This window comes from Sus scrofa, chromosome 6, assembly GCF_054392235.1.
Source record: "Sus scrofa isolate SSC_HxYL_T2T_F1_AM1 chromosome 6, Sscrofa_HxYL_maternal_Yorkshire_Landrace_v2.0, whole genome shotgun sequence".
Lineage (NCBI taxonomy): Eukaryota > Metazoa > Chordata > Mammalia > Artiodactyla > Suidae > Sus > Sus scrofa.
In genome coordinates this window covers 36,875,728-36,894,272 of record NC_139388.1, presented here as the reverse complement: position 1 = coordinate 36,894,272, position 18,545 = coordinate 36,875,728, and the positions used below count along the sequence as shown (strand labels likewise).

Here is an 18,545-nt window from a genome sequence, read left to right as displayed (position 1 = left end):
ATAATGGTAGTAACAGTTTAGTTGGCTGTAGTCCTTTTTTTTTTTTTTTTTTTGCAGTAAAGACTCACCTGGCCCTTCCAGTGGGAAGCATTTTACTTTTTGCAAAATAAGAACGTATCAAAAAAATGATACAGATTTCTAACCTTGGGATTCTGATTTTTCTAAGAATGGGATGGCCCACTCCCTTCAGACTCAGGGGCCAGAGCCCGACTCTGTCAAGGGCCCTTCTCATCACAAGAGAAGATGCTTTTTGTTTTCTTTTGTTTTGCTTCTTAGGGCCATACTTGCAGCATATGGAAGTTCCCAGACTAGGGGTTGAATCGGAGCTGCAGCTGTCAGCCTACACCACAGCCACAGCAATGCAGGATCCGAGCCAGGTCTGCAGCCTACACCACGGCTCACAGCAACGCTGGATCCCTGACCCACTGAACAAGGCCAGGGATCGAACCTGCATCCTCATGGATCCTAGTCGGATTCGTTTCTGCTATGCCATGATGGGAACTCCCCAAAACATCTCTCAAAGGCTTCAAAATCGAAATCCAAAAGCCAGGCATCTGTGCTACAGCAAGGGGAAACAGCAAATGTTTCCTGGGGGAAAGGTCGACCTGGGCCACGCCCCCCCCACCCCACCCCCGAGAGCCAGGCTGTCATTTTAGCCAGGGAGCCCCGGGCACAGAGCTCTTGGGGCTCTTTGGACATAATGAGGAAACACCTGGATTTCCTTCTCATTCACCCAACGCCCAAGCCAGCTGTCTGGAGCAAGGGGCTGGGACGCTGCGCCCCGCCACCAGGCCCACGCCCAAAGCAGCCTCTTTGTTCCTGGCCCCGGGAGCCAGGGTTCTGTACAAAGTTTCTGGCCCGAGTGGGACAACCCCACCCATCACCACCTCCTCCTCCTCCTCCTGTTTTCTAAATCCCCAGCATTCTGCCGGTCCCCCTCCCCGCTCCCCTGATTAACAGCCGGCCACCTCATTTAGAAAGCTAACTTTTCTCTGAGTTCCATCCTGTTCTTGAGGTTTCGGTTGGAAACTTGGCCTAGATGACAGCTGTGTGGGCCTCTCCCCAGCTCGACCCAGCAGGAGTTCTAATACACTTCATTCTGGGGCTGGTTGCTGCTTTTAATCTATCAGCACGGCGCCGCAGCTGCTGTAAGCTAGCTGAAAATTGTCTGCATACGGGGAGAACCGTTTGTAACCCTTTTCAGTGCAAACGTGCATGCACTTTAGCAGAAAGGCACCACCCAGCCCTCCCGTGCCGAGGACAGGTGTGGGTCCTTATGGGTCTTCCCCCACAAGGGTGCTTCCTCACCCTAAAAACCAGGACCCTTCCGGAAGCCTGAACTCACTGGCTTGACATCCTACCCTCCTGACTCAACTTCTTCACAAGCTTTGGCCAGAGCATCACGGACCCCTGTAACCAGGGCTTGGCCCCAGGACTCCTCCACCTGGCCCCTGGCTTGAGGCTTGGTTTGAGAAGAGGGCTTCCAAGAGGTGCCTCAAGGAAGAAGGGTCGGGCTGCCGAGGGCCTCCCAAGAGCCGCCATCCCCAGACCCCTGGCCCAAGGCAACGCCACCTGATTCCCAGTCTGCTGGTGCCATCAACTGTAAAGGGCCTCTGGTTGATCTACTCAGCGGCATCAGACCCAAGAGGGGCTCAGCAAACACGGTGGGGAGGGAGGAGATGAAACGCTTGCCAAATACAAACAATTCCAGTTCTTATGGAATAGCCAGTACCCTTCAGGTATAAAATATAACTTTAGATGTCAATCGAGACAGAGAAAATTTGGACAATCAAAAGGAAAGGGGGGAGTTCCCATCGTGGCTGTGTGGTTAACGAATCTGACTAGGAACCATGAGGTTGCGAGTTCGATCCCTGGCCTTGCTCAGTGGGTTAAGGATCCGGTGTTGCCATGAGCTGTGGTGTAGGTTGCAGATGCGGCTCAGATCCCGCGTTGCTGTGGCTGTGGCGTAGGCCGGCAGCTGCAGCTCCAATTCAACCCCTAGCCTGGGAACCTCCATACGCTGCGGGAGCAGCCCAAGGAATGGCAAAAAGACAAAAAAAAAAAAAAAAAAAAAAAAGGAAAGGAAAGGAGAAGGAAGGATGGAAAGGGGAGGGAAGGGGAGCAGCAGGAAGGGCAGGGGGACAAGAACAAGGAAGATGCTCCTAGCATCCCCCACCCCACCCCCGACTTGTCTCTGCAAACCCTTGGTGGTCAGTGGGAGGAGGCCCAGGGCTCTCTCCATTTGCAGGGGAGATGCTCAGAGATGCAGTCACGTCCCGGCCCTCGACCCCAGGCATCCTTGCTAAGGAGGAGACAGGCTCCCTGGCTTCCTCACCAAGCGTGGAGCCTGGATGGCATCCACAGCCCCTGCTCCCTCGAGCAGGCACAGAGAGGGCCCTTCCTCTCCACCACCGCAGGAGGGCCCAACACCCCTCTCTCCCTGCTCCTCGGCCGGGAGATTTCTGTCTACAGAGCAGCACCCACAGGAGTTGGGGTCACCAGCTAGGGCAGTCCCCACACCCCGCGCCTGGAGCAGATGGGTGCAGATTTCCGGCCCGGCACTGGGTGGAGGAGGAGGGGCTATTACAGACTCTTCGGCCCAGAGAAAAGGACTTGGTGGGGGGGGCAAGGGAGGTGGGCCCACCTCCCCAAATCAGTCCAGTTCCAAACCCAGTCTTCCCTCAGAATTGATACGGCAGCAGCTGTATCTCTTTCATTTGAGTAATTATCATATAATTAAGTGCATGAATTACAAGAGAGCCAAGGCATTAAATTAAAATATTTAATGCTTGTAAATCTGAAAATGATTACTGTGCTGATGCGCAGCCAGTGAGAAGTGAGGCTAATGGCTCAGCGGCCAGCGCTGGGAGGTGGTGGCAGCAGCAGGGCTTCACCTCGGAAGGCAGGGAGGGCGAGGGGGAGGGATGGGGGGGTTGGGGGAGATGGGGAGGACTGAGGAGGAAGAACTTGGGGGGGAGGTCTGGGGGGAGGAGGGTTGAGGGGGAGGATGGAAAAGAGTGGAAAATCTGACTGGGAACCATGAGGACTTGGGTTCGATCCCTGGTCTCGCTCAGTGGGTTAAGGATCCAGTGTTGCCGTGAGCTGCGGTGTAGGTCACTGATGCAGCTCACATCTGGGCGTTGCTGTGGCTGTGGTGTAGGCCGGCAGCTACAGCTCTGATTAGACCTCTAGCCTGGGAACCTCCATATGCCCTAAAAAGACAAAAAAAAAAAAAAAAAAAGAGAGAGAGAGAGAGAGAGTGAGAGGAGACTGACAGGGGAGGCTTGGGGAGTGGGGATGGGGGGGATTAGGGGAGGGGAGGAGGGGAGGCTGGGGGAGGTAGCCAACTTGAGAGGGCAGCCAGTCTACAAATCTCACGGTTGATTTTCCCAGCAGAAAGAGTTATTAGTCCTAAAATGAGGGCCACGGGTTTTGAGGCCCCTACAGGCAACAAGGGCAAGGGCTCAGATAGAATCAGCTCACGAGGAAATCCCACAGGGTGTTTCACAGCCCCTAGGGATGGAAAGGAAGGGGACCAAACTTGATGGCATCACTCACGTGTACACTGTACCTCTGGAAAGTGCTCACGTTCCCGTGTGGACGAACGAGGAAACCGAGGCACAGAAAGGAAGGGAAACTTACTCAAGACCATAGTGCAAGCCAGGCTGGGACTCGGGCCCAGGCCTCTGACAACCCGAACTTCCACACCTGGGAAGCTGCGCGAAGTCACCTGGCTCTGGCTGGCTTTGATGTGACCCTGGATGGCATTAGCTGATCCTTTCATTTCCCAAACCAACCTGTCTCCCTCTTGGGACAAAAAGGAGATACAAAGCTCCCACAGTGATCCCCTGTGCGACTGACAAATAGTTTCAAAAAGTGGAAACTGGGGTGAGCTTTGGGTTTCTGCCCAGAAAACACCACACACTACCCAGACAGAGCCAGGCTAAACAGATGCCCACAGCGTTCAAAAGGAAAAGCAGGACCTGCCATCTCAGTCACCGCTCATGGTAGCCAAATGGGAATCAGACCACTGGTGGCCTGGAGCAAAGCTTCCATTCTCACCCTGCAATGGCCTCCAGGGACAGCTGGGGAGGATGCAAAGAGTGGATGTCCAGTCCAGGTGCAAGAAAATCAAGTGCATGAGATGTCAGGAAACTAGACGGGATGAGGGGGCAAACTCTGCCTGCGTGGCCTCCACCAGAATTCATTTCTTGGCCCAGGAAGACCCCTCTTCCCATGGACTCACCCCTCTGAGGCTGGCCAGCTTCTGGCCTCTCACTTGAGAGCTCCAATTACTTAGGATCTGCAAGGAAGGGCTGGCCCTTACTCCCCCTTAAGCGGACTTTGGTTTTAGTCCTGTTAACATCTATCTTCCCTTCTGGGAACAGAAATGTGCTTTGATAAATCTCCACCAGGGGTTGACTCCACCCCCAGCCCACCCTAGCTCCGCCCTAAGTGAGCATGTGACTCGGACCTAGCCAATCAGTGTATTCCATGCTTTGGATAAAGTGATTGGTTCAGGGATGAACATGTGACCCAGGCCTGGCCAATCAGAGCCCATCTTCAGATTGGGGCCAGAAGACTCTTGCCTCAGGGCTGTTGAGCTAATAGGATGCCAGCCTGGAGGGGCTGGTGCCTGTTCTTCCCTACCTAGGAAGGCCGTGTCCTGATGGTGGACCGACTTAGGCCCTGAGACGTCCCAGTTTCTGGCCCAGTAAAACCATTCCCTTGGTTCCCTCTGAAGCCAATTTAAGGCAGGGTCTGAGCTCTTGCAACACAAAAAGTCCTGAAACGAGTTCTCCTAAACTTTCAGTTCCTCCTAGAGAGGGATTTGTCCCTTATGGTCCATCTGTCTGTCTCTCTCCCTCTCTCCCTCTGCCTGCTCTCCTGTCCTACAGTGTGGAGGACAGTGATGTTCTGAACGAATGCGTGAATGAACACACGTGTTCCCCTGCTCAGGCAAGTCCTTGGGTCCAATGAGGGTTTCCAACCACCTCCCATCCCCTACTCCTGTCCCTGGAGGCCTCTCCTGAGCAATGAAATCCACAGCCTGCCCCTCTCTGCAGAAGAGCTGGTATTGGCAGTCACTCTGCTTGAGCCACTGTGGGCCTCTTGTTCCTAAAGACACAGGGAGCCCCTTGAAGCCAGGGACCTCATCACTACAGCCTCCTCCTGCAGTCTCCACAGCTGGTCACAGGGCTTCCCACCTCCAAACCTCTGCTCCCCATGTCCCCTGTCTGAAATAACCCCTTTCCTCCTTATGGAGTCAGACCAAGCCCCACCAGCACCTTCTGGGAATTCTTCCCAGAACACTATCCTTCCAAAGACAGGGTTCCCTTCCAGGAGCTCCCCAGCACCCCCTGTGCCCACCACCAGCGAGGGATCACAATTTCTCCAGAATCCCCCTGCCACTCTCCGCCTACTAGCACCCCCACCTTCAGGCCCCCTCCTCTTCTGGTCTCCGTGACAGACGCCTCCGCATCAGTGTTCCATCTTCCAGGGCCCGCGTGCCTGTCCAGAAGGAGCCTTTTATGGACTCCCTGGAGAAGGGTGCTGCTAAGGGTCAGACTGCTCCGCAGGGAGCACAATAGAGACATTCCAGACGCGCAGCCGACCCAGGGCGACTGCAGATGAGAAAATAGTCTGCATGGAGCCGAGGGCGGGTAAGGGTCAGGTTGAGAAGGCGTGTCATCCTGAGTGGTGGCATGGCAAGTAAAGAGAGAGTCCCGTGGAGTCCCCCCAGGCCTGGGTACAAAACTCAGCCCTGAAATGTTCTAGTTCCCTTCATGGTCCACACTGCTAGGGGACAATGAAGAGCTTCCATTTCTTCACCTGGAAGATGAAAGCAATAGCCAGCTTGTTGCGACAATCGTGAAAAAATGGATGTTAAACACCGGGTCTGGGTCCCCTCTGACACACAGTAGGCACCTGATATGCAGCAACTACTCTCGTTGGGATGCGGATGGCGAACGTTCCCAGCCTGGCCAGCGAAGCGCCTACAGAAAACACCGGCAGCTTAAAGGAACATCTCTGAATTGAAAACGAAGGAAATGAATAGCAAACCCGACCTGTATTGGGAGCTTACTGTGTATCAGGCACTGTTTAAGTGCTCTCCATTTATTTAACTCATTCCATCTTAGGAGAACAGCAATAATAATTCTTACCATCTTCCTTGTACAGAGCAGGAAATGGATGCAGCGCGAGCTTAAGCACTTGCTTAAGGGACCCGTGGCTGCTGCGGGACTGGCCAGGATCAGAAGCCAGCCTGCGTGCCATCCCTCCTCTCCTACTGAGCTGCCCTGTGCTGTGGGCTGCAGGTGATAGCGAAGGCAAATAAAACAGGAGGCTCCTCACCTCTGCTCCTAGAATGCCACAAATGTGCTGGAAAGAAAGAACACTCTAAGATGCATTTCAAGCCCTGCCTTGGTAGAAAAGGGCTCTGACCAGTGGAACTTCTATCATTCAGCCTCAGTGTACCTCGGGGCCGTGGTAACCCTTTGAAGGAAGGCCACTGTATACAGGGAACAGTACTTTTTCATTTACAATCTCATTTAATCCTCACAGCTGGCCTGTGAGATAGGTGTTATTATCCCCAGTTTACAGATGAGACCACTGAGGCTCAGAGAGGCTAGGTGACTTTGAGAAAGAAAGCAAGCACATAAGAGCTGGAAACCAATGCCTACAATGGGACCAGTAAATTATGCCATCTGAGTGGGGGTTATCTAGCTATTTGTTTCGTTTTTTTCCCCTCCTCTCTCTCCCTCTCTTTTTTTTTCTTTTTTTTTTTTTTTTGCTCATGAGGCATCAAAAGAAGTGCCTGTGAATGAAGAATGAAATAGTTTGCTACAATTCGCTCCAAAACAGTATGCTTAATTACCACAAACCCTTCCCCAACCAAATCACTTAATTGAATTCAGATCACATGTTTGATGTTATATATAATATTTTGCAAGTTGGCCCTCTTTGGGGAGCGTATTGATTGAGGAGGAAAACAGATGTTCAGGAAGATGTTTCCAGATGAGGGCTGGACTGGATGGCTGCAGAGTTGAAAGGATGATACAAGCACAGAGACAGTTGTGACATCAGGGCCCAGAGGCCCAGGCACCTTCACCATGCTTCTCACCAGAAGGCCACCCCCCAGCCTGTCTCCCACCCTGGATGACCCAACACAACTGTGTCAGCAGCGGCTTCCAGGGCCGCTGTCCCTACCTCTGACACAGCTCCTGGTTGTAAGTGCTGGAGGAGAGGCAGGCAGGAGAGTCAGAGGCCTAGCCGCGCAAAGCCTCCGGAGCTGATGGTGTGAACACAAGGGGAATGAAAGGAAAGGTACACAGTCTCCTGGAACCGGGGTGCGAAGGGGGCTAATTAGCCAAAGCTTTCTGAGGAAGGCACTGAGCATCCTTCCCTATTCACTCATTTGTTTATTCAACAAACATTTGCCAGGTACCTACTATGGTAATAATACCATAAACATTGAGTATTCAATAAACATTGAGTATTCAATAAACATTGAGTATCTACCATGTTATCTTTTCCATTCATTCATTCATTCATTCATTCATAAAACATGTATCAGAAGCCTGCAGTGTGCAAAGCCCCAGGTCTTGGGGGTACCCACGTGGAGCTCACAGGCCAGCAGGGGAGGAAGCAATTCAGCATCAGACACAAGGAGATGCCACCTCTGTGGAACCTGAGCGATGGAGGCACGTGAGGGTAAAGAGGGAGGCAGGGTCTAGGAGAGTACCAGGGGCACCCAATCAGAGCAGTGAGGGACATGAGCTGAACTGGGGGTGGGGGGGTGCCCAAGGGAGAGGCACAGCCTGTCTGAAGGCCTGGCCCCGGGAGAGGAGAGAGAAGGCCAGTGTGGCTGGAATGCGGCCCCCATGAGGGCAGGTGTGCAGACAAGTTGGGGTGTCTGGGGGCGGGGGGTGGAGCATTGACCTGGGGGCTGTACTGAGGGGCTCGACCTCAAGGCGATGGGGAGCCACAGTCAGAAGGCCTCTTCACATCCAGCACAGACCACAGATTCAGAGTGGGAGGAGCAAGGAGGATGCCAGGTTCTGTGCCAGGCACTGGGGGTTCGGAAAGGAATAAGACAGTAGTATCCATGGGCACGCCAAGCACACGGACAAGTCAGCGGTGACCTGCAGTCCTCGGAGAGCAGCCCCTTGGGGGTGAGTTGGTTTTTGAATTTTTAATATTATTCCTGTTTTATCTGGTCGATATTTATTTTGAAACACTAACAACATAAAGGGGAAGATGAATGTGTTGGTCCATCCCTTCATTCGAAAAGTATTTATTGAGCACCTACTAGGTGCCAGGTCCTGTACGTCCCGTGGGGAAAACAACAAGGTTGAAGGTTTTTGAACCCCAACGTCAGCCCCAATAGGCCTTTCTAGGTCTCTCACTCATAACATGCACCAGACCCACATAAGTAAGCGCTGAATTTGCCTGCTTCTGAAGCAGCACCTACTGTGTGTTGGGTTCCATGCAGGGAGCTGTGCTGGGGGTGACACAGAACTGCAGTGGCTTGAGATCCACCACGAGCACGAGGCTCGCAAACAAGAGCTGGATGTGTGACAACATGGAACCAGCGATGACACAGGGTCCTGCAGCAGGACATCCTACCCCAGTAGGAGATAAAAGCAGTTCTCCTGAGCTAAGCGGCTGGGGGACCCTAGAGGGGGCCCTAAAACCTGGGAAGGGTCTTAAGGGTGGGTTAAGAAGCATCATGATGGTGAAGCCACTTTAGATAAAGAGAACAGCAGCTGCCAAAAACTGTCAAAACAGCTGGAAACAGCAAATCACCCACTCAGGCCGGAGCACGAGTTGGGAACCAGAGGGTCACAGGTTGAGGAATAGATTGGGAACAAGCACGGATTTCACTGGATGGCAGAATAAAATTGCGGCAATGAGGAGCCATTGGAGCCTTTTTTTGGCGGGAGGGGGGTCTTTTCAGGGCCCCACCCGTGGCATATGGAGGTTTCCAGCCTAAAGGTCAAATCTGAGCTATAGCCCACCAGCCTATGTCACAGCCACAGCCACACCAGATCCGAGCCACATCTGCAACCTACACCTCAGCTTCCTACATGCCAGATCCTTAACTCACTGAGCAGGGCCAAGGATCGAACCCATGTTCCCATGGATAGTAGTCAGATTCATTTCCCATGATCCATGACGGGAACTGCCATGGGAGGCTTTTAAGGGGAGACTGGGCCTGATCAAGAGCAGCACATTTTCAGAATCTGAGTGACAGACAGAGCTGGGAGAGGCTGGATGAACGGAAACCAGGTGATTCCGCGCTACCATCGCTCAGGGGAATAGGGATGGAAGTGTGGCAGGAAGTCAAGCTTCCTCCCAGGGCACAATGGGAAGGGAGCCTGGCACCGGGAGGGATGGGAGAGGAGCACCCAGGCAGAGCCACAGCTCTGGGTGGACCAGGTCACCATCATGGTCCCAGTGCAACAGTATCTAAAAGAACGTGGCCAGTTCCTGTGACCAGTACATAAAAAGATAGAAAAGCTCCTGTAACTGGAAATGATATAAAATGCCTCGTACATAGGCGGCTCTTCAGAAAGATGGGAGGGGGAGAGGAAAAGTTTGAATGGACAGAGGAGGAGTGAAATGGAGAGATGGGTGAATGCGTGGATAAGCAGATGGGGGGCGGAGGGCCACTTGAACCCTGGATGGATGGGTGTGCGAATACGTGGCAGGATGTTTGAGCGAAGGACGAAGGACGGGTGGAAGGGAGGAGGAGCCATAGAAGGAGGAGAGGCTGCATGGATGGGTAGACAGGTGGCCGCATGGCTGCGCAGGTAGACGGACGTGGGCGCTGACGGTAGCCCCTAGCAGAAGGGGAGAAGGCCAAGAGACTCCAGCCAGCAACACAGGCTCTGGGCTGATAACACCTGGGCTTCTCCTTGGCTTACTCAGCACTTCCAAAAGTCCTCTCTCCTAGTCCCCCTCTCAGCATTCAGAGAGAAAGGTCTGGAAACATGAGAGCTGGCTGCTGACTAATTCCCCTTTTGCTCCGATTTGCTGTGTGGCCTTAGACCAGCCCCTTGCCCTCTCTGGCCTTCTCTTTGTCCTCCAACGCAAGAGCAGGATGGGGTCAGGACGCCTAAGTGCTCTCCCCAGGCCCTCGCCCACGCCTTCCTAGCCAATCTCGAAGGCTGCTTTTTCTTTTTCTTTTTTGTCTTTTTAGGGCCGCACCCATGGCACATGGAGGTTCCCAGGTTAGGGATCGAATCCGAGCTGTAGCCACCAGCCCATGCCACAGCCAGATCCTGAACCCACTGGGCGAGACCAGGGATCGAACCTACGTCCTAGTCAGATTCATTTCCGCCAAGCCACGGCGGGAACTCCTAACCTCTAAGGTTTCATTTGCCGGCTGAGCCCCAGTGGCCAGGTGACCTTGAAGGGCAGTGGTTTGCTAACTTTAGCAAGCATTGGAATCAACTGGAAGATCTGTTAGGACACAATTTCTGGTCTTCCCCCCCCACCAAAGTTTCGGATTTAGCAGGTCTGAGTGAGGCCAGGAATTTGCCTTTCTAGCAAGTTTCCAGGTGACCCCAATGCCACTGGACCTGGGACCCCTCTTTGAGAAGCGCTGATCTAGGCATCCTTGCAGGCCCCTGATTGTGCTGAAACCTGGCAGCTCACCCTGCCCCACCAAGGGGGCCTCCAGGAGCCCTGTCCCCTCTGGTCACCCAGGGACAACCTCGGACGTGGTGAGCAGGACAGTCGCAGCCCTGCACTCAGTCATCCGTGCCCACCTGCCCGCCACCGGGCGCTCCCTGCCCGTTCTCCCTCTCGGAGCCTGTGAGAGCACTGTGCCTTCTGCCGCCTGCGCGCCGCCTGCCCCGCCGCCCTCAGAACAGCTGTGGGCTTAATTATCAAAATAACATTTTAATAGTCTCATAACTGAACTCCCTTCAAAACACGCCAGCGGAGGAGGCGGGAAGGATTCTTTTTAGCACCTCTTCCCGCCCGACTTGCTAATCGGAGGCATTTAAGCTGCCAGGAGGCCCAGAGGCCCAGCCCTGCCCACGGAGCACCCCGTCCCCAGCCCTCGAGGCGGAGGCTTCCCCATGCAGAGCACGCCGGACCCCGAACCCGAGCCGGGAGTCATCCCAGGACCCCCACTGCTCCCGCCCTCGGAGGGGACAAGCCAGTCTCTCCCGCAAACACAGTCATCACTCAGGAAAGGGGATCTGCTAAGAGAACTTAGGCAATTCATTTGCGATCACCAGGGGTTTTACTTGCTTTTAACACCTTTTTTTTTTCCCAAATTAAAAAAAAAAAAAAAAATTGCTATCACCAGCATTAACTCTGGCTTCCCCATTCCCTGCTACTCCATGTAATAATTCTACGGGGAGTCCTAGCTGGTATTTAGCTCCTGAGTTAAGCTCCACTAAACAAGCCCGGCGCAAAACTAGCGTCACAAATCACAGCGTTTTTCCCTCCCACTTGCCGCCAGCGCCCTTCACTCTGTCATTCTTAAAGCTGCGAACATTGCATTTATCCAGCGCTCACTATGCCTGGGCTGTGTGCTGCGGACGGAACATATGTTATATGTTATTACATTAAATCCTTGTTCAGCAGCCCAAGGAGAAAGGCCCAACTGTTTGTATGATCCTGGCTTTACCGGGGAGGCAGCTGAAGCCGGGAGAGGCTAGATTCCCAGCTGTCCCGCCAGCACTGAGGAGCCGGGCTGGGGAGCCAGGCAGGTGTGTTTTTAGCAAGGGTATATCCTGCCTTGCTTGGCGTCGGCTCTGGGTAAACTGTCTTCTAAGCCAGCGCTTTTGAACCTTGCTAAGTGTGTGAATTGCCAAGGACTCTTTTATTTTATTTTATTTTATTTTATTTTATTTTAGTCTTTCTAGGGCTGCACCCGAGGCATAGGGAAGTTCCCAGGCTAGGGGTTGAAGCAGGGCTATAGCTGCCGGCCTACACCACAGCCACAGCAACTCAGGATCTGAGCCGCATCTGAGACCTACACCACAGCTCATGGCCAAGCCAGATCCTTTAACCCAATGAGCGATGCCAGGGATCGAATCCGTGTCCTCAGGGATGCTAGTCAGGTTTGTTACTGCTGGAGCCACAACAGGAACTCTGCCAGGGACTGTTTAAAAATGCAGATTCTGGCCCAGTAAGTAGGGCTGGGGAGAAGCCTGCGATTCTATATTTCTGGCACATTCCTGAGTGATGCAAATGTTGCCAGTCACTGGGCCACCCTTGGAGGAGCAAGGCCCTGGGAGGGAGAGTCCAGGGAAGGTCCACGCCAGGCCCCAAGCATCATTAGACCAGAGAGGCCAAGCAAGGCCTGGGAGCGCTGGGCCCCCTCCCGCAGCTCAGTCTTGGGCTGGTGGCTTGGTTCTCTCCTGGCCTTCTCACCTTCCCTCCCAGTGGTAGCCCCAACTCCCAGGAGAGAACCAGGAAGAGTCACTATTTCAGAGACCAATATTCTCATCCTACCCTGTTTGTCCGGCTTCTCAAACTCCACGCCCAGCCCTGGAACAAGAAGTTGCCTTTGGGGAGTTCCTATTGTAGCTCAGCGGTAATGAACCCGACGAGCAACGATGAAGATTCGGGTTTGATCCCTGGCCTAACTCAGTGGGTTAAGGATCCGGTGTTGCAGTGGCTGTGGTGTAGGCTGGCAGCTACAGCTTCGATTTGACCCTTAGCCTGGGAACTTCCATATACTATATATGCAGCCATTAAAAGAAGAAAAAAATTAAAAGTTTCCTTTGCTTCCTGGAGGAAATTATCCAAACCAAGCAGGTCCCTTTGGCCCTCAGCACATTCTCTGCTGCCTACACTGAGCACTTGCACTGTGGAAACATGGGCCAGGATATGCCATCCGTCCCCATGCACCTGACCCATGGACAAAAAAAAATTGGTGCCATCTGAGGGCGGGCTCATGATGGGGACCGGGGATACACAGGCAAAAGCAGATGCTGGGCTGGGCGCTGTCAGTCACCCTGTGCCAATAATTCAAGTCCATTTTTATTTATTTTTTATTTTTTGGCCACATCATGTGGAAGTTCCCGGGCCAGGGATCGAACCTGGACCACAGTTGCAACCTGTGCCACAGCTACAGCAACACCAAATCCTGTTTGGCCACGGGGGAACTTCCTCAAGTCCACTTAATATTAGCCCCAGTGCAACTAAGCTTATGACCAGTGATAAAGGGAACCCTCACACCACCTCTGGACATTAGCAGGGTGGGCACTCTGTTACAGACTTGGGGATCCAGGAGCTCATCAAGCTTTGGGGGGAAGGAACTCAACCTACGGCAACCTCTAGCACACAGTCGACCTTTAGTAAACTGGCCACCAGCCCATCGGAAAACCAGTCCTACTGGACAATCCCCAGAGACCACACTCTTTACTGGCCACAGGCCAGCTCCAGCAGAGTGGAGAGCCCTGAATTCAAGTCCTGCCTCTGCCCTGCCAAGCTGTGAATCCAAGCAAGTCAGTTTTCTTCTCGGAGCCTAATGTTTTCATCAGCAGCATAACAGCATGTGACCTGATTCACAGGGTGCAGCCCAGGGCAGACACTATATATATTCTTTCGTTTGTTTATTTGGGCCGAATCTTTGGTATATGGAGGTTCCCAGGCTAGGGGTCCAATTGGAGCTGCTGCCGGCCTACACCACAGCCACAGCAACGCCAGATCCGAGCCCGCTCTGTGACCTACACCACAGTTCACCCCAACACTGGATCCTTAACCCACTGATGGAGGCCAGGGATCAAAGTCAGGTCCTCATGGATCCTAGTCAGGTTCATTACCGCAGTGCCGCGATGGGAACTCCTATATTCTTTACAGAAGTAAAAGCCCTTGGAGTTCCCATAGTGGCTCAGTGGTTAACGAATCCGACTAGGAACCATGAGGTTGTGGGTTTGACCCCTGGCCTCGCTCAGTGGGTTAAGGATCCGGCATTGCCGTGAGCTGTGGTGTAGGTCCCAAATGCAGCTTGGATCCCGTGTTGCTGTGGCTCTGGTGTAGGCCGGTGGCTACAGCTCCGATTAGACCCCTAGCCTGGGAACCTCCATATGCCGGGGGAGCGGCCCTAGAAAAGGCAAAAAGACAAAAAAAAAAAAAAAAAAAAAAAACCCTTATACCTTTTTAAATTTTATTTTAATACAATTCAAGTAAGTGAGTATTCATACATAAGCATGTGCTAAGTCCAGAACTGGTGTTAAGGATGCAGGGGGCGGTACAGCTTAGAAGATGGACAAGTACAGGTTCTCATAAAACACAGAATGGAACTGAGCAGATGTGCCAAATGCATACGATGTCATTAAAGACAGACAGGAAGGCAGCTAAGTGACTGGGTGTCAAACGACCCAGGGAAACTGTGAAGGACCCAGCGACAGGCCACGGGGAGGTCTCTTTGCAGGAGACGCCCAGTCTCCAGGAACAAGGAAGATTTGTAACCACAGCAATAATAACACCGGACCTTAATCCGCTCATCGCCACTGTGTCAGCATTGCTCTAAGCATGTTCCCCACTTAGCTCATTGAATTCTCAGGCCCACCTCAAGGGGGCGGTACCAGCACCACCACCAGCTGAGGAGGAATCGGGCCAGAGCGTCCATGACTTGCCCACAGTCACCCCACTTGTGGGGAGCAAATTGAGGTCCGAATCCAGGCAGAGTCCAAGTTTTCAACCACCTGGTTCCACAGAGGCCCAGGCCCAAAGAGGCCAGGGAGGAGCCAGCATCCACAGAAACAGAAACAGCGGGCTGGTCCCTCCCTTGATCTGTGCCAAGCACCATGGGAAGTGGGGGGCAGTGTTGGAAAGGTAACATGATGGTAGGGCATGCCCCCACCACCACGGATCCTGCAGCAGGTACAGGGGGACCAAGACCCCCAAGTGAGTTGGGGGCCTGGCAGCAAGCCTTGTCAGCAGCCCCAGGCAGCCCCCAGCTCTTCTTCCATGACGGCCCCTCTGGAGGAAGCACTGCCATAGCGCTCACGCTGTCCTTCCACCACAGCAGGCCCAAGAGGCCCCTCTGAGGTATAACTTCTCTGGCTTCTTGTTTCGAATTTTTTTTCTTTTTAGGGCGTCCCTCGTGGCATATGGAAGCTTTCAGGTTAGGGATCGAATCAGAGCTACAGCTGCTGGCCTAGACCACAGCCACAGCAATGCCTGATCCGAGTCGCATATGTGACCTACACTGCAGCTTGCAGCAAAGCCAGATCCTCAACCCACTGAGCAAGACCAGGGATCAAACCTGCATCCTCATGGCGACCAGTAGTATTCTTAACCCGAAGACCCACAACGGGAATTCCACATCTCTTGTTTCTTTCTTATTTTTCTGTCTTTTTGGGGCCTCACCCATGGCATATGGACGTTCCCAGGCTAGGGGTTGAATTGGAGCCGTAGCTGCCAGCCTACGCCACAGCCACAGCAACATGGGGATCAGAGCCGCATCTGCGACCTACACCACACCTCATAGCAACACGGGATCCTTAACCCACTGAGCGAGGCCAGAGATCGAACCCATGTCCCCATGGAGACCACTCAGGTTCGCCACCTCTGAGCCATGATGGGAACTCCACATCTCTGGTTTCTATTTGCCAGTAGAGAGAGAGCTCCCGGCCACCCCAGACCAGGGCTGGTTCTGAAACTCTGCCCTTATATCACAGTCAAGGTCCGTATCTCCAGGGCCTGGACACGTGCCAGGCACATGCGATGGGGCAGGAAGAACAGGAGGGGATGGATGCCCTTCGAAGGACAGGCATCAACACGAAGAGCTCTGGGAGGACGGGAAGCGCGGACGAGGCAACCGAAGTCCAAGCTCCTCCCCTCTCCAGGCAGGGAGCCCGGGCAGGCCATTGCCCATGGGCTATGAAGCCCCCCCAGTGGCACCAGTCCCAGCAAACAGCCCCTGTGTCGGAGCAGGCATCTGAATCTTTGTCCGCAAGTGCCCGGGAGCCCCCCTTAGCCACAAGCCCCTCTCCTACCCCGGGGAGGCGGCCTCTCTCCGGCTCATCACGCGGCCCCCGGCCGTCTTGCCCATTGTGCCCGGTCCTGCCCCTTCACCTGGGGAGGGCCTCTTCCCTCTGCCAAGACTCCTCCTCATTTCCTCCGCCTTCTCACACTGCACTTTCCAGAACAGGATATTAAGGGAAGAGAAACCAAGGGCTTTCGGGGTTTTGAGTCTCCGCTCCAGGGAAAAACAGACACTCATCCCTGTCTGAAATTGCTTCACTCTGCGAGCCTGTGGGCCGCGGGAGCCCTCCCGCCACAGCCGAGCAGAAAATAGAGTTTGTTGCTCCATCTCCCAGCCCCCGCCCGCCCTCCCTCCCCGTGCCGCCTCGCTCCTCTCTGCCTGGTGCGCGGCTGGAGGCTGCAAACCTCGTGGCTCCACGCGAGCTGCCTGGTGCCAGGGAGCGGGGCACGCGCTGCCCCAGCTCGCGGCCCTGGACGGGGAGGGAGAAGCAGCAGAAACCCTTCCCCCGGCCTCCCCTGCCCTGAACCACGGCGGCCTGCAAATAACCCTGGACGGAGGCCCTTCTCAGGAAAGCAGACCCACGGACCTTTTGTTCCCTGAAATATTCAGGTTTTCAGGTCATTTTCTGGCCTTGCCGGGAGTGCGGTGTGCTCCTGGCTTGAACAAAATGCACCGGTGTTAAAATATTCATCGGGCTTGGGTTGGGACGGAAGTGTCCGCGTCTGTGTGTGTGTGTGTTTCAGGGAAACAAAAACACAGTTTTCCCCGCATCCGCTGCTCCTTAGAGCACCTGGGAGGCTTTACTTTGATTTGGGCAACATTTTTTTAGGCTCCTCGCTGGTTCGCAGGGACGAAAGAGCGTGGAGGAGAAACACAGAGGGATGGATTCAACTCGCTGTTGCCTCTCCAAGGGGACGGGGAGGGAGAGCAGGTGTCTTCTTGGAAGTTAATGCAACCCAGAGCTGGGCACGGGGAATATTCTGTCCAAGCAATTCATCCCTGCCCCCCTCCCACGCCCTGCCTGCTCCCCCCGCCCCAGGTCAGCAACAAGCCTGTCTGTCTACCTTTCCGAGGGGCATGCAGGCCCACAGAGCCGGCCCCCCCACCGGGAGGACCCCTCTTGGGCCACTGGACGGACTGGGGCCCTCCTGGTTGCTGTAATTATCAGTCACGCCACCCCCCTCCCTTTGCTCCTCAGCCCCCATCACGGGAACCTGTCAGGCGTCCACCCCGAGGACCAGGAAATCAGCTACCTACTGGCCCTGGTCTTTAACTAAAGGCTGGAGCTCAATTATACCGCAGGCCTCGGGGATCTCCGGAGTGGTGGCTGGAGGAAGGGCTGTTGGTGGGCGTCGGGGAGGGGAAGGAGGGGTGGGCACGCCGAGCGCACCTCCGCCCCTTCCCTAGAGGAGCTGGGGAAACTGAGGCTGAGGCTGGAGAAGGAGTAACATGATGCCCGGGGCAGGGGGGCTGGGGGAGGGGAGGTTGGGAGAGGTGGGAGGTAGGGAGTCCAGGAGCCCTGCTCCATCCTCCCTGGGGAACTGCCAGGACGGGCTGCCAACAGTCTGAGGGGCAAGAAGGCAAATGCCATGTGTGGTCAGTCGCAGGAAGCATGAGGCCGTCCCCCAGGGGAGGACACAGGGGACACAGGTAGAGGCCGACCAACTGTAGGAACGCGGTGGCAAAGAGCCACTCGAGTCCAACACAGCTCCCTGCCTGGCATGCACTGTACTTCGAGCTTGTCCATCTGCCTTTCAAAAAGTGTCTTGAATCAGCCAGTCACCCGCTGCCACCACCAGGGGCCACCCTGGACAACTGCAGTGGCCACCCACCGGACTCTGAGCTTCCAGTCTTCTCCTTGGTGATCTCATCTCTGGCTGGCAGCCAGAGCGATCATTTTACAATGTTAAAGTGGGAAAATGCCATTTGTGACTTAAAGCCCTGCGCTGGTTTCTGTGTGTGTGTGTGTGTGTGCGCGCGCGCGCGCGCGCTTTTTAAGGCCACACCCGTGGCATACGGAGATTCCCAGGCTAGGGGTCTAGTCGGACCTGCAGCTGCCGGCCTACACCACAGCCACAGCAACACAGGATCCGAGCCGTGTCCGCAACCTACACCACAGGTCACGGCAACGCCGGATCCTTTCACCCACTGAGCGAGGCCAGGGATGGAACTGGCATCCTCACGGATATTAGTCGGGTTTGGTACCACTGAGCCATGATGGGAACTCCCCTGCACTGGTTTCTGATTGCAGAGAATAAAGTCCCCAGCTCTGGACCACACCCTAACACTGCCTGGCCTCTCACTTAGAGCCATGGTCCTGATCCCTCGCCACCCTCTGCCCTCGAACCCCCGCACATCGGCTTTCAGTCCCTGGAAGATGAAGCCGCAGAACTTGTGCTCTTGCCCCAGACTCTTCACCTGTCTGACCCCTCCTCACCCTTTAAACCTCAGCTTAACTGACTTCCTTTCCAGTTTTCTCCATCCCCAACTAATGACACATCTCTTCGTTCGTAATTACATATTCGCCTGTTTGCCAGTTCAGTCTTAACTTTCCCAGGCAGCGGGTGAGCTTTATGACTAG

The 18,545-nt window shown here is 54.4% G+C and overlaps 1 protein-coding gene across 10 annotated transcripts in view; it reads right to left on the bottom strand.

Annotated features, from left to right (window-relative positions):
- ZNF423 (zinc finger protein 423) overlaps positions 1-18,545 on the bottom strand; it is a 370,202-nt gene that overhangs the window by 74,797 nt on the left and 276,860 nt on the right. The window contains exon 4 of one of the 10 annotated variants that reach the window (XR_014805925.1): positions 97-332. The exons of the other annotated variants lie outside the window; for them this stretch is intronic. The gene's annotated coding sequence lies outside the window, so the exon portion shown is untranslated. Of the gene's footprint in view, positions 1-96; positions 333-18,545 lie in introns of those variants that run through there. 10 annotated transcript variants of the gene reach the window in all.